The sequence below is a fragment of the Manis pentadactyla genome, chromosome 16, assembly GCF_030020395.1.
Source record: "Manis pentadactyla isolate mManPen7 chromosome 16, mManPen7.hap1, whole genome shotgun sequence".
In the NCBI taxonomy this organism is placed as follows: Eukaryota; Metazoa; Chordata; class Mammalia; order Pholidota; family Manidae; genus Manis; species Manis pentadactyla.
The window spans coordinates 68,468,289-68,494,918 of NC_080034.1; the positions used below are offsets into that span (position 1 = coordinate 68,468,289).

Here is a 26,630-nt window from a genome sequence, read left to right on the forward strand (position 1 = left end):
TGGGGTTGACCTCTGATCACTCATACAAAGGACGGGGAATTGTTGGCGCCACTGGACCTCTGCCCAGATCAGCTGGCATGGAGCATAGGAAAGCCTCCTTCCTTAAAGCCAACACACTGGAGGGGAGCAAAGGGTGGCAGGGACCCTCAGCACATTAACTGGCAGGGGAATCATCCCACGTGAGCTCCCGCTGGGTTCACTGCCCGGACTCCATGTGTCAGTGACTCCCAGGGTAGAGGAGGCCCCAGAATAACACTGAGCATCAAATGTCCTCCCAACGCTTCACACGGAAAGCTCATCTCAGAGGTGTCAGGATAAAACATGGGAGCAGCATTTGTCCTCAGAGACAAACCCGTGATTCACTGTTTCACAGCACAATGAGAGGAGGATACTGTAATAAAAACTTTATAAGGTGAAATCTAAACCCTGAATGCAGTACACATACTAAAAACTTTTTTTTGAGTTTTCTTCTTTTCCCTTATCCTCCCCTTCCTGAGGGAACATAACACAATGTAATTAAATGGTAAATTACTTGAGAGAGTTTAGACTCATGACAAGTCTTTGTGCAGAAAACAAAACTTCACACCCCACACATATTCTGGATGACCTAGTTTTCCCAGCAAAGTAGAAAACTATAATCAAGGTTGTTCAAAAAACAATTTTTAGATGGGAGGGCAGTGGGTTGAAAAATCTTCATTATTCAAGAGTAATTTATGGAGACAGAAATCAACACGAACCCAAGTTGCTCATTAAATAAACAAAGTAAATTAAGAGGTAGTTGGTTAGCTTTTCTCTATTTCTAGTCAATGTCTAAATGGGAATATGCTCTCCTTAAAATCACAATGAACAATTCCATGCTCATTTAATAATGAAGACTTGTATACACAAACATAATTGAATCATGAAGGCAGAGCTTAGGTTTTAGCTAAAATTTATAGAAACTGAGGGCTAATATTTTTAAACTGAGAAGTTAAAACTAAAAAGGGAAAAGCTACTGATATGCAGACTAAGATGTCTGGCATGCTTTGAAATTAGAACAGCTGATATTAATTTCATCAAGTAGCAGGAAAATGAAAGACATTTTACAAGCTTTCATTAAGGGTCCACTGAAGGTTAGTTAAAAAACATTTAAATCTAAAAGAGATTGCATTTAAATGTTCTCGTTGAAAAAAATGTTGAGCCATTTTACGATACTAATTTCCATCTGGCAGAGCAGATCCAGACCTACAGTGCTGCATTTCCCTGAGCAGTTGCCCTGAGGTCCCGGGGCCCCCAGGGGTTACCGGGGTCAGGGGCAGCGGGATACATCTTCTGTCCACTGGCCCCATTTGGGATCCATCTTTTCCTAGTGCATGACATCTGTGTGGAGAGTTGGTAACTCCCTCTTTCATTAAATAATAAAATACAACAAAGACCTTTATTATTTACAGTGCTTTCGTGAGATTTGGTTCAAGCACCTGCATTTGGTCTTCAACATGCTTCTAACTTGAAGACAAGATTACTACTCTGTTCTTACAGAGAATGGACTGAAAGGCAATTTCTAATTAAGCTATATCATATGCAATAATTCCAGAATAACTCATTTTTTAAATCAGATATTGCATTCATATGGTTAAAATCTCAAAAATTAACAAAGCCTACTGAACTGTCTCCACTTAGTCCCTGAGCAACCCCTGCCCAGCCTTCCTGCTGCCCCCAACCAGGCAACCCCTCACCCATTTTTTTGATACTAGACTATACATGCTATTCTGATCTCGCCTTTTTATCTTAACATATCTTAGAGATATTTCTGTTCCACGTCATTGTTCTTGTCTACAGTTGGAAGCAAACCATATAATAGATTTAGCACAAATTGTTTAAATATGTTCTATTTAGTTCTCTATTGATGGACATAGGCTTTCCCTGCCATTTCCAAAAGAAAAAAGAAAGAAAAGAAAGAGAGAAAGGGCAGGAAGGAAGGAAGGGAGGGAGGGAGGGAGGGAGGAAGGAAAGAAAAATTGAGAGATGTGTTTTTGAACTTTTAAATCTTCTCTTGATTCTGTTCTATGGCTCTAAGTAAGTATATCTGATCACTCGGTTTCAATTTTTGGTCCTTGAGTTTGATGCAAAGTTGAAGTCTATTATTTACTGTAAATAATACTATTTTTATTTTTATTTTTTTAAATCCTATTTAATTAATTTAATAAATAGGATTTTTAAAAATCCTATTTTTAATTTTTATATTTATTGTCTACCATTGTATATCTAGTTCTTGGTACTCCCTAGGTATGAAATGGAGGTAGGGGTTGGGGAGGTAATTTTTAAAAATCATCAATGCCATCAGGGGCTTATAACATCATTAATGAGACAAACCATACAGAATCAAAAAGGATCCAAAGCAGTGTGTCAAAACAATAGGTGCATGAGTTCAGATATTCCTAAGTAAGTTAGTTAAAAAAAAGAAGTTTTAAAATTGTCTTAAGATAGCAGGTATTTTAGTCAGAAATATTTTATTTAAATGTAGACTGTACCACTTATATGATCTTGGGCAAGTTCCTTTCCAGTTCCCCAGGCCTCATTTCTTTGTGGTTTGAAGGGAATTTTCCTCCTACTTCATAGGCATACTCAGGAGTGGATGAGATTACACATATAAATGCCCCAAGAGATGATGGGCCCTCAAGCTGTTCCTGACCCCTGGAAGATAGATGACCTTTATACATCAAGGATGAAAGTTCCTTTGGATTGAGAGAGAATTACAACCAAGTGTTAAGTGCTAAAACGAGATGAAATGATAGGTGACACAGGCATGAGTTAGAGGGGCATGGAACACAACTGTCTAAACTAGTTGAGGGACAGGAGGAGCCAGCCAGGTGACAAGCACACAAGGACAAATACCTGGGAGAGGGAGAAGCGGTATTGCTGCGGGAGGTTCCAAGCACAGCACAGAGTCTACATTCTTGGTTCTTGGGCCAGTGGAATTCCTAATTGAGATTAATGCTCCATTCTTTGGGGGGAGTCGTTATGTTAAATTTTGGGAATTTTTATCTTGCTTTTACAGAAAATAATGCAAAACAAAAGTGAAATAAAAGGAGACATGTCACTATGAAATAATGATAATCACCTGTGTAATATTCATATTCAAATCACTAAATAGGCTAAATTAGATTCATGTCCTTTTAGGTTTGGTGATTCACTATTTTTTAAGTTCTTAGGCTTTTTGTATTTCTAATTCATATAGCAAATGTAGGGCACAGATAGCAACTGAGCAGTTGATTATGAGGAACCATGACTAAAATTGAATGTAGCAGATGCTTTTTGATTACAAAAATTCTTAGTGGTATCAATTAAGTATTATGATTAAAAAAACCCTATTATATCAAGGAAAGAAGAGGCTACCAACTTAATGATCTAGAGGGTTCATCAGGAACTTTTCCACTTGCTGTATTTTAATACATTTTTTGATTCATAGTGCCTTATCTCTGACAGACACAAGACTCTTTCCCCAGTGGTTCTGTTCTACCAATGAGAGAAAAATACGTAAACCTGAACTCAGATTTTGACATACAAAAGTCAGTAGGGACCAAATTAAATGCTCACAGATTGGTCTGTGTACATTACCACATCGCCACCAACTTAATAACTGTTGGGCTATTGCACTAACCTCAGGAAGGCATCTTCATTGTTTTAATTTGTGTTTATGGTTAGGTGTCTGTCAGCATTTTCTATTATGTTGCTAAGGGAAGATATTTTAATGTTTCACTGAATCTGAAAGCATTTGGAGAGTGCTGCTGTGTATGATAAAATAGTTAATGCTCTTTCATTACTAATATAAAATCTGCCTATGTCAGTTTGCAGAAGAACATTCTTAATATGCAAATAACCTAGAAAAGGGAGACTGGATTAAAGTGGTTGATTAACTGGCTATATTAACATGTGTTTCTTCACTGAATTTTGTCGAGTTTTCTCTTTTCTTATAAAACTCTGTAGACTCTTGCAAATCCCTTTCTTCTGCAGCCAACCTTTCATTCAGAATGGAGGACACCTGAATTACATAAATCTTTATCACAAAGTTACATTTTCTGTTCAGAGTAAGAGCTTGTCAGGAAAAAGGTAATGAAGAAGAATAGCTCAGACAGAGGGATTTAATGATATCCAGCTGCTACTCTATGTTACTTGCTGATAAGACTTTGTTTTAAGTTTACAATAGAGAAAGTTTGTGAAAAGGCTAAAAATTCAGATACAGGAAGTGGAAGCCTTTACATTTCATTCGTTCAATTTCCGCTAACTCTCGCAACTATGTTCATACAAGGTTTAATAATCAGAATGTTCAAATGTGGCTTTTTAAGACTTTAAAAATACAATATAAATTGCATTAAAAAGTGTAGAAATATTGCACCTTGGGGAAAAGACACTTAACCTATTTTGGGCTCACCACATGTTTTGATGATAAGATAAACCTGGGAAAGAATAGATTGTTAAATGTTTAGTACAAGTGTATGTAGACACTGTGGTGATTTTCCTGCACTTAACAAAGGGCAAGGGGTAGGTGGAGAGAGAGTTCTTTTCCAATGCAGGGGACATAGTCATTTCTTCATAGCACAGAGTAAGTTACCATAAAACTAGACAAATGCAATCTTGAATGGAAAAACCTAAACAAATTACATTTTATTGAGGACTCAAATTCCAAAATGAGGCCTTTTAGCTTCCTAATATATTATTTGCATACATGATTCTTCATGGCATTGCTCAAAGTGTGACAGATCCCATTGCTAAAGCTGGAACTCTCTATGGGCAGGAATGCATAATGATTAGCCTTCGTCTGGTAAAGGAAGTTACTAGGAAAATTCTCTGTGGGAACAAAGCAATTATGACTCTAAAGAAAGAACATCAATATCTGAAATGTGAATACTGCTCTCAGTGGATTTAGTGTCATAGGAGCCAAAGAGTTAAAACGGAGGAGCGATGTTCTTTCAGGAATGAAACCTTCCTGTCAGGAATTCCTTTCCCAGTTAGTGGGAAAGGAACATATGAATAGCTGATGCTCTGTGCACTTTCCCACAGGTCTGGACAGGATCTCCAGCTCAGCATCTACTGCTCCAAGAGGAAGAGTGCATGGGGGCAGCCACTGGAGACCCAGGCCTCCCAGAGAGGAGGAGACAGCACTGGAGAGACACAGTTCAGGAGGTCCCATGCGGCTCCCCGGCCCACGGAGAGCTCTGAGAGGCTTGAGAAAGAAAAGCATTGCGTTTTTGTTTTTTAAGGGCAAAAGCTATATGAAGGCCAGTGGCAGGTACCTGTCTGGAGGCATTTATACTATTGTGGAAACCTCCCACAAGCTGAACTTAAAGGAATGTTCCATCCTTGCAGGAAGTCTCCAGACACAGGAAAAGCTAATAAAATGAAAAGGGAGGAGGCTTTGCTTTCCTTCCCAAACTCAGCTCCTACAACATCTCACATTACAAATTTGCAAACTAATTACTTAGAGGCAGACATATTAAAAAATTTCCCTTACAACTAAGTGAATACAGAGAGATTCAAAATAGAGTACTCGGCTCCAGCCTTAGATAGGGCTCTGAATTTAAAAGTCTAATTGAGGCAAATCATGTTTGCTCTGTAGTTCTCTCAAACACTAGTGTTATTGAAATTACTCCTAACAACTTAATTGATTTAACCAATACCTCAAGTAAAGATTAGGCAATAATTAGTTCAGCCTGCAGAAGGTGGAGTATTAGGGGTGACGAGGTTTTCTATAATGGATTTTGCTAGGATTTTTCTTTTTATTCCCCTACATAAGTTTATCTCTGTGAAATCTAGGGTTAGACAGTTTTACATTAAACAGGCCTATCAGTGGAAATCAATATTGAAAATAGCTGCAATGCTGACTTAAATGGGGTGATTACTTGATTAGCATTAAGATTAGTAGGAGACTGGAGGAATTCCTTTTCTGTCTCTTTCCCTCTGAGCTCTCTTTTGCAAGGAGGAAGGGGAAGTGGCAGTATGTTGTGACTCATCCTTTAGAGCAACAGTCCAAGTGTGATTTACTTAATATAGCCCTATAAATCACTTAATGCAGAAATAATCTCAAGATCTGCATGTAAACATAGCTATTAAAATATTACAATTACTCTGTTTGCTTAGTGCTCACAAGGTATATCTCATCTTAAAGTAAACAGCTTTGTCCTGAGGTGGGGCATCTAAAGTAGCGTCCAGATTATATGCCCATCTAAGAATGCTGCATTTAAGGAAAGTATCACATCATCTAAGAATAACAAGTATGTGGCTAGGAGGGAGGCTATTATACCTTTAGCTGACATTTTTCTGCTTTCAGTTTGCTGTACTGATTTGGAAATCAAATTCATCTAATTTCATAGTTGGTTATTACACTGGTTAGTAATTATTAGTCATAGAAAAAAATTCCAGCTCCAAAAAAAAAAAGGGGGCATGTCTTTTTGCCTACATTTGTTTTCAAGATTTGCTCTACAAAAGCCACAGGGCATTTATTTTTAAACAAAAAAGTGAGCCCAGGGACCCAGACATATATGCCTTTTGGTAATACTTATTTTTGACTAGTGGGCTAATCTGTAACTGTAAGTAATCCTCCTCCCTATTACTATTGGGTTAAGAACTGTAAACCATCTACAATTACTAGCATGATCCCTAACCTCTGTAAGGTGGTAATCCAGTATTGGTTGTTAGCTGTCAAATTTATTTCCCTTTGGTGAAATATACCCTGGATTTAATTAGCAGTCATTCTTGATACTTTATGGAGCTGAGCCCAAGCACTGTGGCTTTGACATTTAACCTCTGACCCTTAAATATTTACCAGCTTTTAAACTGGTTGTGTACAATTATCCCTTCAAGTATATCTCAGATCCATCATGTTGACCACTCTAGTCAATTCCAAGTGAGAGGTGCGGTTCCAACTGATGCTGTGATTTTTACCCTGAAACGAAATAAAATCATGTTGCTTGCTCCACAGTGAGCACTTTAGCTGAAAGCACTTGTCCTTAGAACCTACCTATGAAGGAGAGGGGTGGGCTACCAGTCACTAGTCATGCTGACGAGTGTGACAAGCAGGAGCAGGGCTGTGGGGCTGCCAGGTACCCTCTTGGCTCTAGTGAACCCTGGGCCTTTGTGGGCATGTTTTAGAACCAATTTCATCTCACAGTCATGAAAGGTATATTTTGGGAAAAGTTTTCATTCATTTGTTTGTATGAAGTCAACTTTATTGAGGTGTGATTTGGCAAGTGTATTTTTTTAACTCCTCCTAAGTTTCCTGGGGAGCAGATACCTGGATAGCAGCACTGTGAGACAGCACCTGCGTTTTTCTTACCCTCCATTAAAACTCTCACAGCATCTAATATACAAAACAAGTACTCTTCAGATGTAGGAATTTTAGAAGTGCATATTTATCCTAAAGATTGGGAAAGAAAAAGCCATGATTAAGCAATACTAAATGTTAAAAGATAAAATGGATGTTGTTCTATTGAGATATTTCAAGAACTCACACCTGGAAGGTGCTGCCAGGCTGTCACTTCAGGAATGACACTGCTCACATGCTCTACCTGCCCTAGACACACTTCCAGAACATCCCATGTGCTTGGCACGTAGTAGGTTCTCAGTAGCTGTTTTTGAATGGGTATTACAGAGGTTAGTCACAACAAGAGCTTTCCAGAGGCAAATGTGCCAGCCAGAGATGTCAGACAGGTTTGTGCAAGTAGAGAGAAGGCTGTCACTGGAAGTGAGAGTCAAAGGCAGAAAACACAGCCTGGACCAATCTCCTCCCCATTCAAGCCCCATCCAGCGAGAAGTATTTGCTGCTAGTGGGGAGCCCATAAGCTGAGTCTAAATTAGGGCCAGGTGGTAGTTTTTGGCTACTTAAAGAAATCGAAGTCCGGGTCAGCTGCACTTCCAGGAGAACCCTGAGTGGGACTCAGTTCTGATGTCCAGCTGATCCCGAAGCATGTTTGCTGAAAGGAGCCGAAACAGGCGGGAGAATCAGCTGGACTTGAACAAGACCTGTGGAACATCCATCATGTGCCCTGTTCAGCATCATCTCAGTGAGCAGTGAGCAGGTTGGTAAAATGCCTCAGTGGCGGTTTGGTGTTACCCGATCTGGCAGCCACTCACTTCGTGCGGGTGGACTGCTGCATAATTAAGTCACACTGTGTGCATAAAACAAATTCAAAGTAAATCGTGCAGGTTCAAGTTTATGAGCCAAACTTCTTTCATGGTTCCCCAAGTACACAAAATTTAATACAGAATTTAGGTATCAGAGACTGAACGAGCTATACAGCTTAAGTTCTCTGGAATTATTTTTCAAGTTTTGTTAACTAATGTTTTAGTGATGTAAAAAGACCCTAAGTAATAAAAGAATAAGGCCAATAAGTTTTGGACGTTTATCTTTAGGGAGTATGAAAGTACTAAAAATAAAACGGCCCCTCTCATATAACCCCTTGTTTTTAGAACTTCCCAAAACATTCCAAGGCGTTCCTTGTTTTCAGTTTGGTCTTAGTTCAAAGGTGAACCTTTTGCAGGGAGGAGGTTGACTAAGCACATTTCAGTCATTTGTAAGAAACATTATACTGGAAAATAGTACATTTCCTACCAAACTCTAAATACAAAATGAAACTTATCGGAACCCAACAAACCCAGAAGTAGCTGATAACCAAATACTGAGGTTTTTGAAATGATTGATTCTTTTTAAAGATCAGTGTCACAGTTAATCAGCAATCACCAAATCTTTTTTAAAAAGGTACTTTTTTTGTATCCTCAAACATGTAGAAATTGTCATGTAAAATATTTCCAAAAATTGGGAAGGGGGAAGCTGTTAATCAGAATGGGGAAGAAAACAGGTGAAAGTTACTCTTTTGCATACAGGTCCCTATTTTTGCTCTAATGTCACTGCCCTAGAAATCTCTGTGTGAGAGAGACTACGAGACATGATGCTGCCATGTGGGTACAGAGGCCAGGGGACCTAGAACTGGCTCAGGCCCATCACTGACTCCTTTCTCCACACTCCTGCAACATCCCACTGGCAGGGAGGCCCTGCAGCCCTACCTTGAAGTACTTCTCTAAAGGTCACTGCCTCGCCATTTTCCCTGCCATTGCCTTAATCAGAACTTGCCTCATATCTGGTCCGGATGCTCCCGCCATCAGAATGGCGCTCGGGCTCGGGCATGACATACCAAGACCTCTTCCTCAGGCTCGTATTTCTTTACTCCCATGGTTCCCTCCAAAAGACCATGTTATTTTTTTCATACTTTGGAATTTCCTGTACATGCTGTTCCATCTACTTAAAATCTCTTCTTTACCTTCTAACTCTACTTATTCCTCAAAACTCAGCACAAAGGGCTGCTCCTCCAGGAAGTCTTCTGTGGTCGCTTTGTTGGGTGGCCCAAGTGACATTCTGCCTCCTCCCTTCCTAACAGAATCCAATACACTTTGGGTACCCTTGTGCCTCAGGAAGGCTCTCCCTGGCCTCCAGTGTAAGATAATCAGAGCCATCTCACTCACTAGACCAGCAAGGGGCCTGGGGGTGGCATGTGACCCAACGCTGCCCAGTGAAATGAGAGAGTTCTGCTGGGAACTTCTGGGAAAGCCATGGGACATCACTTCTGTTTTTCCAGATGGAGAAGAATGTGGCCCTGACTGCCATTGGCCACTGGCCTACAACCATTTCAGGGAAAAGCCTGGGGATGAAGTCTACTCTGTGGATACGAGAAAGGGGACAGCCTGGTCCTGAATGACTCTGAGTCAGCCAATAGTAAAGCCCAGGCCTCCTCTGGATATCAGGTCATGTGTGGCAATATATTTCCTTACAGTTAAGGCCAATTTAAAATTTTCTATTACTTGAAGGTGAAAATATCCTAATTTGGGGGCAAGGGGTGGGAAGAGGAGATAAGCTGCTTAATGTTCCTTGCCTTCAAAGGCTGTGCTGAAATACAGAGGTTCACACTATTTCCAATAAGAAAATACCTAGTTCTCCTGCATGGCTGGGCTCTGCCTGCCTGGAGGTGGGTATAAAGGCCAGTCCAGATCAGGCCGCCCATGCCAAGGTGCCAGCACCACTGGCTGCACCAGTGGGTGGCCCTCAGAGTGGCAGGAAGTGTGGTTTCAGGCAGGCAGATCCACTCATGTACAAAACAAGCCATGACATGTAGGTCAGAAAGAGACCTCTACCAAAGCCTTCTGGGATTCTATAGAGCCCTTTGTTAAAAAAGAGCCAACATCAATGTGCAGTTAAGGTGGGAAGGTACCAAAATCACATGACCAGGGCCCTACAGCTGCTCTCCAAAGCAGGGACCTGTAGTTAGAGCTTGCTCTGCGGAGCACAGTGCAGCCACTGACTGCCATGCCCCACCCCACGGGGCCTCCAGACGGAGGGGCAGCGGGATGAGCCCCAGCGCATCCGCCAGCCTGGAGCCGACGCGGCTGAGCTCTGGCGCCAGCTCCCTGCTCTGGCTCTCCCTCTCAGCGCCTTCTCTCACCTTGCTCACAGGTTTTACTTTTATTACAAGGATACAGATTATTACAATAGCAACAACTATTATGTACTGAGTATTTGGGCACCATAGTAGTGACTTCATACATGCCACCAGATTTACTTCTCACCATAATCCTGCTCTCCTGGTCCACAACTTCCCAAGGTCCACAGCTGGGTAAGTGGCAGAACAGGGGTTTGAATGCACATTTGTCTCTAAAACTTTTATTTTTCCAAGTGTGGTACACTGTCTACATAAAGAGAAGCTCAACCTCAGCAACAAACACTCCAAGCAGAATGAATTTCCCTTAAATCACAAGACTAGGGTGAACCTGTGCTGAGTACTGAGTGGATACATGTACTTAGGCCAAGTGTTGAGAGTTCTACTTTAATTTTTAAAAATAGTTAATATTACAGCAAATCTACCTCAGATAGTTTTTACCTATTTCAGGATTAAACTTAAAATTCTTGTCCTACCATACCCTTTGCATTTAACATGAATTTTGAAACTTAAAAAAATCTTTGCATACTTTTTACCTTTAGTTTTCCTAAAATCACTGACATAAAGTTTTTATGATCAGAGGAAATCTTTCAAAACCCTGTATTAAGCAATGTAACATTCTATACCTTTTATTTTGGAGGGATCTGACAACAATCTGATTTTCATTGTGTCTTTTTGTGTTGTTTAAATAGTTTGGTTGACAATTATGGCAAAGACAAGGAACGTACAAGCTGCCTGTACTGCATCTACCGTGCAACATTTAGTAGCATTACTACCTGCATTTCAAAATAACTTGGCCCAAGTCCAAATACATACTTTTTAAAAACAGATAGGTTAATTTCTCTCAGGTAACTTCATTTAACTAGAAGAAATTAATAACAGAGCATTGCATTTGTAATCTGAAGGTAGTATTTCTCAGTGAGAACAGATAATGACTAAATTAAGTGGTTTTCTTTAAAAGAAATGGAAATTTGGCCTCTGAAGAAACCTTTAGGTTTTACTGTAGTACTCACTAAAGTAAATGCTGCTAAAGATCAAAGCATTTAAATCATGTATGCTTGATATTTTGCTCATGTCCAAACTGATTATGAAATGTGGCTTTTGTTACTGAGGATAAGTATAAACATTTGAAATAATGGCAAGACAAATTTTTTTACATCATATGGCATTTCACATCTGAGATTGAGGTAATTTGTCAATGTCATCATCTGACTTGCTAATGATTTCTATACTATACATTAAAAATAAAATAGATGGCTTATATAAGGTCACAGACTGATTTAATGGCAGAAAGCATGATGGTTTTCATATTCACAGTTTATCATCCCATACTCAAATACTGTATGCTTTTAGTGGAAGAAATATATATCTAGTTCTCTTTGCAACATTTACCAATGAACACAGATGTATACACATGTATGCACAACACACATATACATATAAACAGAGCTCTCACAGAAAATGCACATAGATTAAAGGAGAAAAATATGGTGGCCTATAATCTTGTTCATTAGCCAGCCACTTCATTGCTTATAAATACTGAACGGATATCCAACATAACTGAGACCTGCTCAGATGGCTCTTTATAAATTTAGTTTGGTCACAGGGTATCTGTCCATGTCCTCACAGCAATATTCGTTGATGACGCCATGGTGAGGCAGCTGTGCACCCACCTGTGGTGTGAGCCCCTGGCAAAGCCACTCACCCTGTGGCCTCCTGGTGATATGAGGTGAGTGGGTGAAGGGGGTTAGACACCATGACTTCTGATGTCTGTTTATCTCTAAAATTCCCCAAACCAATAAAAAATAAAACTACTCCAACCCTGGGCTAAAGGGAACAATAGTTTATAAGAGATAATGAGTAAGTTTCCCTCCACAAAGAGTAGGGGAGATGGGAAAACTATGAGAAAGGAAGGCAAGCACAGAGAGTATGCTCTACATCTTCTGAAATCCTAGATCACAAACCTCTATTTCCTGAACTGGACTGTAAAGAGCACAACCTGCATTCTGTAAACAAGGTCTGGGCAATGCAGAGCACAGGGTGAAGGGAGTGAGCGGAAGCTGGGGATGTAGTCAGAAGCAAGATCACAGGTGCCATGTGGCAAAGCCCTGGGAGAGCATCTGAGCAGTTATTTATGAAAATTTAGAACATTTGCAACCCACATCTTTTAGCATGTAGCAAATTTAACAGTTTGACTCTACTGATCCGAAAAGCCAAAAACTCTGGCAAAATAATTATAATGGAAAAGACTCCAGGGGAAAAAAAAGCAGCTGACATCATTCCAGACTCTTTGGATATATTTAAGAAGCACTATTGTGTACCTTTTACTGGGAGAGAAGGTACACATTCCTGAAGAAATCTAGGAAGCAAGAAAGATGATGTGGCAGTGATGCAATTCCATTCTGGGCAATGTTCAAAAGATCCAAATAGCAAAAGCCTATTCAGTTTGTTGGGTTTTTAAATATCATTACTGCAATTGACTTGCACATCTAAATCTGCAGCTCTAGTTCTCATCCACATTTCCAATGCCTGCTAAATCCCTCCATGCTAACACTAACCAGCATGTCAATTGCAGTGTTTGCAATATGGGATTCAGCTTCTTTTCTGCTGGACATGTGTCAACCCATTTGTTTCCTATTTCTAGTAATGCACAACATGCACCCTGTTAGGAGGAGGGCTTAAAACCCTGGGTTCATCCTGATACATCCTTCTGCTTTGCCCAAACATCAATCAGTTGGTAAATTCTACGTTATTTGCTTAGGTAACATCTCTGTGCACCAGAGCTGAAATTCTGCCTTGTGCTGGTCTGAGTAGACCAAGATAGATGTGGCCCCTGACTTGAGGGTTTACAGTTTAAGGGAAGATAAGCACTGTCGGATGAGGAAACAGCATGACAGAATTTATGGAAGAGAAGTATAAGATACTAAGGGACTATATAGTGAGGGTACTCAGCCAAGCCTTGGGAATTGGGTAACACTCTCCTAGGAAGTGACGCAGAAACTAAGACTTGAAGGAGGCAAGGTGAAAAAGCAGTGGGTGGTCCAAGCCCTGTGATAAGCTTAATTTTCCTGAAATCTGCCTCACCTCTCATTTATTTCCAATCTCCCAGGCCCCCCACGGCCTACTGAGGGATGTGTGGAGTTCTTGGCTTTGTGTTTAAATTCTCTATGATCAGGCACCCCGTGCCCTCCATCCCATCACCACCGCCTCCCTCAGGCTGCCATGCTCGAGGAAGCACAGCACCCTGTCACGTATTTCCAGGAACACCTCTACCTTCCAGCCTCTGTACCTTTTCCATCTGTCTCCTCCCCATCCCGAGATACCAGATGTCTAAAGAGGGCTCTTTCCATGTCAGCTGAAATGACACCTTCCCCATAAAATGTCCATGGCCCCCACTTCCAGTTCCTCATTGCCCTTAAAGCCAGAAGTGTTTCATCTGTACTCTGAACAGCCATTGGTACCCTCTCTGATATTTGCTTTCTGCCATGGGTCACTTAATGTAATTTGACTTCACAAAGTATTTTCTTCTTTGAATGCCAACTATATGCCTAGCTGAGTGCTGCAAGCAAATGTTTGGAGGGGAGATGGTGAATTCCATTTTGGATACTGTGTGCTGGAGATAGCCTTTGAGATTCTCAGATGGGGATGTTGAGTGGGCAGGCTGTACAGGGCTGGGTGCAGGGAGGGGTCTGGACTGGAGACAAAAATTTGGAACTAGAGTGTGCATGGCTGTTGAAACCCCAGGAGTGGAGGAATCACCCAGGGAGGGTGTGCATAGGGAAGAGGGTTGGCAGGTGGGGAAAGGTGTACACAGTTTCTCTTCTACTAGAGCAGAGTTTTGCAGCATCAGCGTTATGGATGCTTCAGGCTGGACAGCTCTTGGTTATGGGGCCATCCGTGCACTACAGGATACGTAGCACATCCCTGGCCTCTACCCACTAGCTACTGGTAGGACGCTCCCCAGTTATAGCAATCAAAACTACCTCCAGACATTGCCAAGTGTCCCCTCGGGGAAGCAGTCACCACTGACTGAGACCACTGGCCTAGACTTGTAAGTGCAGGTTCTACGTATGTCTCTTCCTGTGATTTAGTCACTCGATTAAATTCATTGTTAAGCAAATACTTGGTGAGCACCTATTACAAATAAGGCACTTGTGCTGGCACTGAAGGCCTGTGCTAGATGCTAATAAAGTCCATATGAAAAAATGCTACATTTCAGGAAAAAAATCTGGGGATGGGTGTTTATAAAGGAAGATGACCACTGAAAGAAGGCAGATCAAATGGTTTCCTATTCATGCCTCCACAAGCCACACATGCTAATGAAAAACAATACAGGTGAACAGGAAGTACAGTGACTTGATGTATATGGTGTTCTTTCTTAAAGCAGGTAATACAGGGTAACAAAGCAAATAATGCTATTTCTTTTACTCTGTAGATGCACTAGTTTGCTGACTTGTTAATAAGCACAAAAACATGAAGCCTTCTTATTTGTGAATAACTTGTGAATACCCAGTAAATGTTCTCAGATTAGACAGAGCAAGATAATTTAGTCAGTGCAAGCCCAAGTCCTAGAATTGCTGGGCTGTAGCTTTTCCCTGAATTTGATTTTCTTAAATCTTTGTTATGACCTCCTTATTTGGAAAAGAGTGTGCGATAAGAATTACACTATTATGTGCAGAGAGCCAGCACCTCAGATCACAGCACTCCAACATATTATATAAGACAGCAATGCCATCAGTGTTAGGACAGTTTTGCAATCCCTTCTGTATCTGACAAAGAACATTTCAAACCCTTTTCGTGGAGCCAGAATTGCTCAGAAAAAGTGGGTGTTCTTTGCAAAATATGAAGTTCATTTTTCACAATAAGGAAGTTAAGCCTTAAAGAGCTTTTGTACCTGAAGTCATTTGCCATGTGTAGAATACCGTTTGTTTCCCTGTGAAGATCCTTGGGCTCCACCACAGACTACTGGAGACATCCTATTTTTCCTGGTACCTTTTCTTCCTAATTCTCCTCATTTATGCACATGCAGGCTCATGGGCCTTCTGCTCCAAATAGAGTACGTCCAAATAAAGGCATAAACTGGCAGCAAGCAGATGGCAAACTTCTGAATAGTTTCTTCCCTATGCCAAGCTGCTATCAGATGTAAATACATTCCCAGACTGTGTTAAAATGGGGCCCTTTTTGGTTCAGCTTCAGTTTCTATCACCAAATTTCTGTTCATTAGAAACTAATTACTATGGACACAAGTGTCAAAATACATGTTGCAGGAAGGCTCTTCTGTGTGTACACAGTAAAACTTTTATCTAGGCCTCTAAATAATGCTTTTTATCTTTGTCAGTTTTCAGTTAATTTACAATGCTGTCTTGTTTATCAGAACTGGAATCGGTCCAGGCCCTCAGTGTGTGATGAATCTTACACTAACCCTGAATGCACCTGTTAATTTTGCCTCTGGGTAAACAGTTGAAAACTCCTCAGCTATTTCCTCAAATTGGGTGGAAACAAAGAAACATGAGATTAAAAAAAAAGTCTAGATTAGGGAATTGGAGATGCATTAATTTAAGAAGGGAACAGGGTCAAACCAGGGGCTAGGAGGCTAATAAGCACAGAGCACACAGCAAAAAAGCTCCCAGCAGGGTAAGAGTTCACTTAATTTATCCAGGCAATCTATTCCAGACGCAGTCAATGATACATTATTGGATCCAGACCTGCAACTGCTTCCTAAGACCAACCTCACTTAAGTGTCACTGCCCTTCTTTTTAGAAATATTGCTATTACCCAAACCTGTTCACAGGGAGGGCTTTACTCGGCTGGCGACCCACTAACTTTTGTTCTTTATGATGCTCCCTCTAATTCCCTTCTCTGCTGTGGGACTCAGGCATGACAACCACCATGCAAACCGCAGAACACCCAAGTTGATCCTACTCTATGAGAATTTTAGTACTTTATTACATGGAAAGCCAATCCCAGGGATAACAGACTATAAACAATAGCAAATGCTCTATCAAGCAGGCTGTACAAGGTTAAGGACTTTGAGAGATTTACAGGAGGGGTTGTGGGAGGGGATGTCCATCAATCAAACACTCCTTACACATTAGATTTAAACAGAAGAGGAATGGAGCGTAAGACAGCCTAAGATATTTAGAAAACATATTTGTTCCAAACAATTATGGGAAAGGCTGAATGATTAGTTGTAATTAAGGCTGTCTTCTAACCTTTAAATTATTTGTAATGTGGAGAATTTTAAGACTGAGAAAATATATTTTATTGCAACAGGAAATAAGTTCGAGGTGTTTGCTGATGTCATTTAAACATTTAAATATTTAAGTGCATTTGGTGAACAATAATCTACTACTGTACTTATCATATTAAAGGGGCTTACTGGAAATAGCATAGTTTATTAAAGTTAGGAGCTTCAGAGCAAGAATTCTTTTCTTACCTGTGCTGCATCTAATTGTTTGAAACAACACACTTCGTATAGTAGAGCCCACACTGAATGACGTAACATAGGTATTTAATAAGGGGAATGTGTTTGTAGGGCTATAAATATACAGGCCAGCTAACAAGGAAGTGACCACCAATGTTTAAATGATAGGGTGCTGTCCGGACCCAGCCTGGTGTTAACCACTAAGCACCATGTTTTAAGAAGTAATAATTAAAAAAAGAGAAGCTTGAGTGGAGACCTATCCACAGAACATGCAATGTTTTTAATGACCATCGGAGGTGACTATGTTCCATCATTTCTGTAACATACGTGTCTCCCTTTCCCAAGTGCCTCTTCTGTTTCTTACTTAGAACATGTACCTTTTATTTGAGGAGATTAACACCTTCAAATGAGGAAGAAGAATGGCAGGCTGCTCTGCAGACGCTTCAGCGTCCATGTGCGCACATGCTCTGTCATCACGGGTGCTGTTCCTGCAGCAGGTGGTGCCACTGTCTCCGGCCCTTATCAACACAGACGCGAGAGAGGCTGCGCAGCTCAGCCGACACCACATCACACACAGCCTCTGCAGGGAGGGGAGGGAGCCATGGAATGTATGTTTCTAGACAGCACAGTATATTCTCTTCTGATACAGCCATGGTGGACATTCTGAAATACGTCTCTTCTGTAACTGTCACTCCCCCATCACAATTTTGGAGGCAACTGGAGTGCAAAGTCACATGCGGAAGGAGCAGCTGCTGTTAGGAAGTCAGAGGGCTGTCCTGTGCTCTCTCAGTGGTCACCACAGCTCCCGAATGAAGGTAGGGACACAGATGTGTAGTGTGTGGGTCAAGAACTTAAACTGAAACCCTACATTCAATTTACTAGTGCTTCCTTTTGATCAAAACTTTTCAAGTACATTTTCTATAATGACAAATGTTTTTTGCTTAATAAGTGAACTCAAAAATGAAAGTCAAGGTGCATGTGGAAAAACTTGAGTAGCCTTTCTATTCCAGACCCTGCTGTGCTCTACAAAAAACTGGTTTAAAAAGCAGCATTTCACCATTTTCCACAAACTTTTCCCTTACGTTAAAATGTTTCTCTTCAGGTGCGGCTGCTGTGTACCTGAGAGGAAAAGATGCTGGAACCCCAGGAGAGTGGCTTGGTTGACCTACCAGATTATGAGCATATAGAAGATGAAATTTTTCCTCCTTTCCCACCTCCAGCTACTCGAGGGATAGACGATGGTGAAGGAGCTGAACCTTACGAGTCAGGGAGAGAAGCACCTGTTCCTGTACCTCCAAAGAGAACAGTTAAAAGGAATATACCCAAGCTGGATGCTCAGAGATTAATTTCAGAAAGAGGGCTTCCAGCATTAAGGCATGTGTTTGACAACGTTAAATTCAAAGGTAAAGGTCAAGAGGCTGAGGACTTGAAGACACTAATCAGACACATGGAGCACTGGGCACATAGGCTATTCCCTAAACTGCAATTTGAGGATTTTATTGACAGAGTTGAATACCTGGGAAATAAAAAGGAAGTTCAGACCTGTTTAAAACGAATTTGACTTGATCTCCCTATTTTACATGAAGATTTTATTAGCAATAATGATGAAGAAGGGGAAAATAGTGGCCATGATGTAACTGCTACCAAATTAGAACCCTTTTTGACAAATTCATCTGAAAGTGAGAAGTTTGCTTCTGAGTCAAGTAGTAGAAGCCTAACAGAAGAACAATGTCAAAGAATTGAAAGAAATAAACAACTGGCTTTGGAAAGACGTCAGGCAAAGCTACTGAGTAATAGTCTATCCCTACAAAATGACTTGTTAGAGGACACCCCCAGGGCACAGACAGTTGAAGAGGTTAATCCAGGTGAGGACGAAGAGGAGGAGTCCTCGGATGGACTTAACATGGACATTCTAGACAGTCCACTGAATGATGCTGCTGACCATACTATAAATGAAGAAGAGGCATTAAAATTAGAGAAAACACAACTGGACCAATCCTTTAAAAATGCCCAGTAGTAACTTTATGCTTCATCTAGAAATGTCACTGAGGTTGATAGGCCTCAACTAAGAGAAAAATCTGTATTTGCTATCCAAGTTTGAGATTATTATATATTTAACTTTAACAGACTCCTGTCTAAAATCTCGTATTTGTAGTTGTTTCTTTAGTGTTTATAGATAATGACCACAAAAATGATTAGTAGTTAAGCAGTTTCTGCTTCTAGTGTGCTATTAAATGTCTTTTTCACTAAATTGGGTGCTGTTTTAAGATGTAAATATTGAATGAATATTAAAGTCCACTTTTAAAAAGAAATAAAAATCTTACTGTCTCTAGAGGCTATATAATAAAAGTTTCTCATTGCTATTTAAAAAAAAATGTTTCTCTTCATAACTCATGCTTTGATAATTTTGCATTTTATCTTCCTCATTCTCACTTGTTTTCTCTTGATTTTCATTATTAAGTACCCTCAACTATTTTTTCTGTTCCTGGGGATTGTGGAAGGATTGGAAGTGGCTATCAGTCTTGAAGTCTGGTCATTAATTAGAGAATACTCTCATTTGTCTTTGTTGAGAGGAAGGGAAAATGCAGGTGGGCCTTGCTGGAATTCCTTCCCTTTCTTTTCTTTCCTCCTCACCAAATGCACGTAGCACACTTCTGCAAAGTATCTGAGACATGCAATATTGCCAACAACAGGCTTAAAGCATTGTGTCTTTCTGTAAAAGGTTGCCTCAAGATCACCCAAGGAGGAAACAGGGTGCACGTGTGTGTGCGTGTGCATGTGTATGCACTTTGATGACCATGTATATGCGGCAAGACAAAAAAAATACCTTAAGATGCCTATATCTACCATGTTTAGTGCTACAAAGCCTATAAGGAAACTAAAATATTAAGTTAATATTAAACTACAGTGAAGTGATTAGTTTACTAAAGAGGACACTCATAATTGGACAATCATTTTAGCAGTTCAAGATTCAGTTAAGAGTCTGGAAGATGTGAACCAGAAGGCATTATCATCAGTTTGAGTTACCATGGGAGGTGAAACATATAAATCCTATGTGAATCAAACCTAGTTATTCATTTTAGAAAACCCCTGAGTTGAATGAATGAGTCATGCATGTAAGGTGTATTTCTTATTTCAAATTATTTCCCCCACTCTGGTATCAGTGCCAAATCCTTCCCCTTCTCAGTCCTTTAACGCTGTTCAGAGGCAGATAATGCTGCCACTGTTTTCAGAACACAGACATGGTCAAGAGTGGAATAATATAATGATGCCATTGGAAGCAGGGCAGCTAAGGTTGTGTCAGCATTTCCATTATAAAAGTCTTTGCAAGGATTAATATCTCAGTTGTAAAAGTTCCCACCCAGGTAAAATTTGGTAGCAGGAATGATTTTATTCTTTAAAACTGGAATACATGCTTGTTCAAAAGTATTATTTTTAATATACACCAATTTCTCATATACAGAAATGTGACGGGAGAACTTAGAGGAAGATGAATGTGTATGTGTGTGTGTGTGTGTGTGTGTGTGTGTGTGTGTGTGTATGAGGCCACTGTCATTGAGGTGTACCTTGGTGGCTTGATTTTACTGAAATGAAGGGCAAAAAATACCATGTACTGAATTGGGATTTCTGTTTTAAAAACTCAATTTTTATTGTTGATTTTTACCAAACACAACACATCTCATGACAAACTGCCAACATCTTCTGTTAATGTCATCCTGCAGCACTATTTAGCTCTCGTCTCTCTTTGTGTAACAGTGGTTCTCAATTGAGGGAGATTTTATCTCCCAAGGGACATTTGGCAACGTCTGGAGACACTTGTGGTTGTCAACGTTAGGGGTGTGTGTGTGCTATTAGAGGGTCGGAGCCAAGGATGCTGCTAAACAGAAAAGACTGAGTTATATGGCTCAAAATGTCAGCAGTGGCAAGGTCGCAGAAGTCTATTCTGGAAGTTATTCCTGAGAACACCACTGCAGGGCAACCCTCATTCAGCATAGAACACACTGTCCACACACTGGTTCCCCCAATCCTGGGAAACTCGGGGTCCAACAGGAAGGAAGGCCTCATTCACAGACAACCTTATCTCCAATGTCCTGAAATGTTCATCTGTGCATTTTCTTTTCAAGTTTACAGGAGAGGATAACACTTTAAAATCTCAGAATAATATGCTGGACTATTTACTTTATTATCATACTTTTTGCTGGGGGATGACTTTCTCTAAATTGCAGAGATAATTAGAAAAAAATAAAGAAAAGGAAGATGAGAATTGACTTTGTGTAGGCTGGGTGCTTTTTAAAAATATTTTCCTTAGAAAGGAAAGGAAGTGCTGCTGGGCCAGAGCATGTAGCTGTCTACAAACACCAGAAGTACTGAGGTCATAGTAGGTACTCACTTGGCGTTTAAAAACCCCTTATTCACTTTGTTTACCTATGACAAATATCTAGCTAATTCCCATATTTTTTCTGTCTACTAATCAATCACACAACCCCACCACCTTGTGTCAGGAAAGACACTCGGAGCTGTGTGCCCCAGTGATCTGTCATAAGGAAGGCACGGGCCAAATGCATTCAGAGGAAATCCCCAGGCCGCTTTTAGCTGTTAGTTCAGTATCTTCTCCAGTTGCCATCCATTTGCTAAAACCATCAATCAAGTAACATTTTGGTAATTCAAATTTCAACTCCTTTCCTTCTTATTCCTACCATTGGGGGGAAGCCTACTTTAATTAAAGAAAGAGTACAAATCAAGAAGCTTGAGGGTGAGCACACTTGACAGTTAGCACTGAACAGACAATAGTCTTACTTTAGAGATGGACCATTGTGGAATCTAGAATTCATGAGTTCAGAGGTGGCTGATACCACTCCCCAGAAATGCCACTGTCAGGGTAGTGTATCATCTCCTTTATCTGTCATCCTGGCAGCTGTCACAAGGGAGTAGCAAATGATGTCAAAGATCAGGGTAAAAAACCTGAAGGATAATATTTTAATCAAAATATCCAGCTGGACCAAACAATGAAAGCATTTTTTCTGTGAGCTAAAATATGGTCTGATATCAGGAGGCCAGCCAGCAGAGCGGCAGGGAAACAGTATTTTTCAGGAAAAAAAATATATACAAACTCACCCTTCCAGAATTTGAAACATTTAAAATGGAATTAAAATTTTCTTTTCCAACCAATTTTAGGCATTGTATCATTTATGCTTCTCTTTCTCTCTACTATGACTATTGTCATTACTACTGTGACACATGCACACCTACTCCTGCATTTGAGTGTATGCATTCATGTGTGTACAATGTGGGGCGATTTTGGCATTGTGAGATTGCATTTATAAACAGACATTCATATACACTAAGTGGGCACGTGTATTCCATCTCTCAACTCCAAAACCTCTCAATAGTTTCAACATCCTCCAGGATTCTGGATGGCTGAAAAATGAATACTTGCATATTTTTGGGAAATCTAAGCCTCCCTGGAAGTACACAGACTGCCTCAGGGTGTAAGTCTTGTATTTCAGAGTATAGTTAGTGAGAATCAAATACGTTAGTTGTTGCTGGTGATAGTGATAATGGTGGTATATGTGTGTTTAAAATACCTAACTATTTTTATCTCCTGATTCTGGTGAACAAAGTTGCTGACAATGAAAATCTTCTTTGTAATTCTCCTGGGCATGCTGCTATGTCACAGAAAGCTGAACTCTAACCTACCTGCTTGAGGTTGCCAGTATCTACTCCTACTTACAACTCAGCACCTACACTCTCTCCCTTTAATTCCATAAGTCAGAAAACTCCTCCTGGCTCTAAAAACATTATTAGCTACCACATGGAGTGTCAAACTTTGCCACTGATGTAGGCATTAGCTCTTCAAATGGCTGAGAGCTAACCTATTTGCACAATTTGCATTTTAATAGTCTGCAGCTGCAGTTGACGCTGCTCACTTTATGATGGGGATGCCCCAGCTTTGCTCAAGACTGTGACCCTGGCATGCTGCCCAGAGTATGACAGCTGTAGCTCATTTGGACAAAATGCAATAGACTATAGCCTCTTATTTTCAACAGGGTTCAACAAGTAGGGGGCTCCACCCAGGATCCCACAGCTAGCTTAAGAGCTTAATTTAGAAAAGCTCCTTGTTTCTCAGGAGTTCTGATGCTCCTATATATCTCACCCTTGTGACCAACCACTTCACTCCCAACAGAGCCACGTTTAAGGGGACAGACTCATTCCTTATGTCTATCTTGGAGGTGAGGGACATTGATTCTTTAATGCAATGGACAGAGCAAAAATATATTAAAAACTACTCATGAGTTTTAACTGTACTCAGAGTCTAAGAAATTTAGCAAACGATTCAGTCCCAGAAAGCATGTAGTTGTACCACGTGCTTATTAATTTCTGACTCTCTCCAGAGTTCACTGTACTTTCCAGAGGGAATGAACACACTGTGCACACACAGTAGCGCCAGTGCTCAGAATTAGAATCTATCTATCCTCTTGAGATGTGCCCAAGGCTTTGTCTTAGAAAGTAGCGACTTCATTACCAAGTCATGAAGCATGAAAAGGTCTTAAATGGTATTGAGAAAAACATACATCACTACAATGAATGTAACTGGGTCTTGTGGCTTCTGCATTTCAAGACATCACTTGACAGAACCCTGTGCTGAATGTAGCTGCAGCCATCATAATGGGAAGCACGGGATTACTCGAGCGATAGCTTCCAATGCCCATGAACAATAAATAGGGCCTGGGTACACCTGGAGACGGCAGACTCTGTGGAGTGTGTAGGCTGGATCTGGAGGAGGGATGTGTTCCATTATCTTCAGCTCTTCATGCTTTGGAAAGTGCAGTTTGGCTCTCGCTAAGGGTCACAGTATGGTCTTATTTAGAAGTGTTTCTAAACTTCTTTTTACCACGAATGGCCTCTTAGGATTACATATATTGGCCTCCTGTTTGTGAGTCTACGAACTGACAAGAAGAATGCAAATGTCCCACAGCCTGGACAAGATGGATGTCTCTACTTTTTTTGCATTACTGGGAATATAATACATTACATTTGAATTATTTATTATATTTTATAATAGGACTTCTTGTTTTCATTTATTAAGTCATAAATACGGCTACAACCATTTTGACAGTCTAGAAAGTGTCATTGTTAAGAATTGCATTTTTGTGATTATAAGCAAAGTACACTGAGGCAGCCATTTGTAATCATCTTGGAAAACTTGCTAGGCCCATTTTAAGATAAATACTGCCACATCCACCTATGTGGCATTGTTTGTTGTATTTCTGAATATATGTCACACCATAAGAGTAAAGTGTATATTTATGAAGATCAATGCCACACTTTAGAAGAGTAAAGTGTGTATTATATTTATGAACATCTATATAATGTCACAGTACATAAGAGTAAAGTTATAGAGCTGAGAGTTGGGAATCAGATCTAATTAGTCTATGACTCCAAATATCTCAGCATGTTGAATAAAACATATAAAAACAGACAAAAAGGAGCCATAATGTAAACTCTTCAAACAGTAATGAAACCTAGAGAGAAGTGCTTAGACGTTACCCCTCATTTCTTGCAAAGTAAGCTCATATTTAAGTTCAGATGGACCAGGTTAACAATCACTATTTTTACTGTTAAAATGCCCCAGGGAAGTTATAAACGTACCAAATATGCTGTTAACCTTCCTTCATATTGTGTGCAGCTGTATGGCTTTGTACCAGGGACCAAACTTCCTAACTGGGCCAGCAACGTGAAAGAGGCTTTTTTCCAAAACCTTTCAATAACAATGCTTTGCTTGTCACTAGATTTCCATTTCATTTTTTTCTACTACTTCACACTAGAATTTGGTTTAGATTTTACTTATTCCAATTACTTTCTTTGGTTGTCATTTTTGCTGCGGACGGCATTATATATCACCGAGTGGGGTAAAAACAAGCAAAGAAATGTAATGGAGAAAGAGAAGAGTAAATTCAAATGTTCATTTCTGACACCCAGACTTAGTGCTTTCTGAACTCCCATAATTATTCTCATTTGCAAGTTTAAAGAGACAGTTTTAACATTTCTGTAGAATCTTCCTGGCATCATTAACATTAAGGATTATCAATTGAGCTTATGTGAACTCAACAAAGATGATGATTTTTATTTTTTTTTTCTTACTGTCTACATGGGAGGTTAAAAATCTATTCAACTTTTTAAAAGAGAATTTTAATGGTTATAGATCATTTACAAGTGTTGGCAGGCTACACTGAAGGAAGAAATGTCAGCCACATTTCAGTGCCTTTTTTTTTTTAACATAGCACTGAGATGAAATTAGGAGCAATGTGGTTCAGATTCTCAGGTCTGAGGAGACACATTCTGGCCTACTTTATGAACTTTTTACTCAGACCTATAAAAAAAACTGGCAGTTTAGGCCCTGGCTGTGATTGACTGGCATTCTGTTATATGATTTTCTTTGACATCTATACACAGCTCTCACCTGGGAGATCCACAGTAGATATTGATGCCTTACCAGGAAACAGAATGCCAACTAGGAATCCTTGTGCTGTTACAGCTCTGTTGATAGAACTGCTTTCTTAAAATGCCCCTGATCATAGAAAGGCCATCTACACACAATTTACCAAGATTTGTCTCATGACAGAGAACAAATAAAACAAAAACTTTCTTAGGCAGAAGATCATATTAGGCTAGAATGTAGTATGTCAGATGAAACAAAATAATTCAGTTTGGTGTAAAATTGCAAAGTTGTACTGAAAAGTGCCACTGAAAAGTGCAATGAAGAGTCTAATTGCCTTAACAAGCTATGCTTCATCATGATACTGAACTTCAAATCTGCCTTTTTTGTTTTTACTTTTTCAATAAGGAAAAATGATCCTAAAGCCCTTGTTTCTGAATGGTTTGTCAAAAGACCACAAACCTCAGAAGGAGAGATGGAGAGTGGTTGGAGTCCACCAGCCGTGCCCTCCTACCAAGTGGATGGCAGAGTGGCCCCAGCACCCTCTGAGATTCCCTACTGCGAAATCAGGGGATAGCCCAGATGATTTCCACAGCCTTCATAATAGTCACTTTTGAATTGTGAATCATAGCACTTGATTGTATCCAAAGAATGAACATTGTGCTTTATTATTAAATGCCTACAAATACATTAAATCCCTATTTTAAGAAAATACTACTCAAGTGTAAATTTTAGGAGATTAGAAAATCTTAGTTTAATATGATTGGACTACAAACTTATAACATGGATGAACCTATATTGACCAGATTGTTCTGTTCCCCACTAGTTTTCTGGACCTTATATTCTAGTGAGGAAGAGAGACTAATCAAACCAATAACAGTTAAATAAAACAAAAACACCTACAGAGTAATGTGTTTAAAAAAGGACTATATGAATACAAAACCAATCATTGATCTCAGACTTTAACCATATATATGTAAAAATATTGGGAATGCATAAAAGTTTGCTATATAATTAACATGTTACAATGAGGTTCTGTAATTTTTTTCAGTTAAAAAATAGTTGATCCATACAATGAACTCTGCTACTGATATACACAGCTAAAGAGTGACTCTCAAACGCACATGCTAAGGGAAAGAAACCTCACTGCAAAGGCTACCTGCTATATAATTGTACTGATGTGGCATTCTGTAAAGGAGAAATTATGGGACAGAAAACATATCAATGATTACAAGGGCTGAGGAGCAGGGAGACAGAAGGACACTGACTACAAAGAGGAACACAGGAGGTTTGGGGGTGATGGGCT

General features: G+C 39.9%; 1 protein-coding gene and 1 pseudogene across 1 annotated transcript in view; one reads left to right on the forward strand and one right to left on the reverse strand.

Annotated features, from left to right (window-relative positions):
* The window catches only part of GMDS (GDP-mannose 4,6-dehydratase), a 775,818-nt gene that overhangs the window by 208,528 nt on the left and 540,660 nt on the right, over positions 1 to 26,630 (reverse strand). The window lies entirely within an intron of this gene.
* Positions 17,995 to 19,245, forward strand: LOC130681208 (TIMELESS-interacting protein-like; annotated as a pseudogene).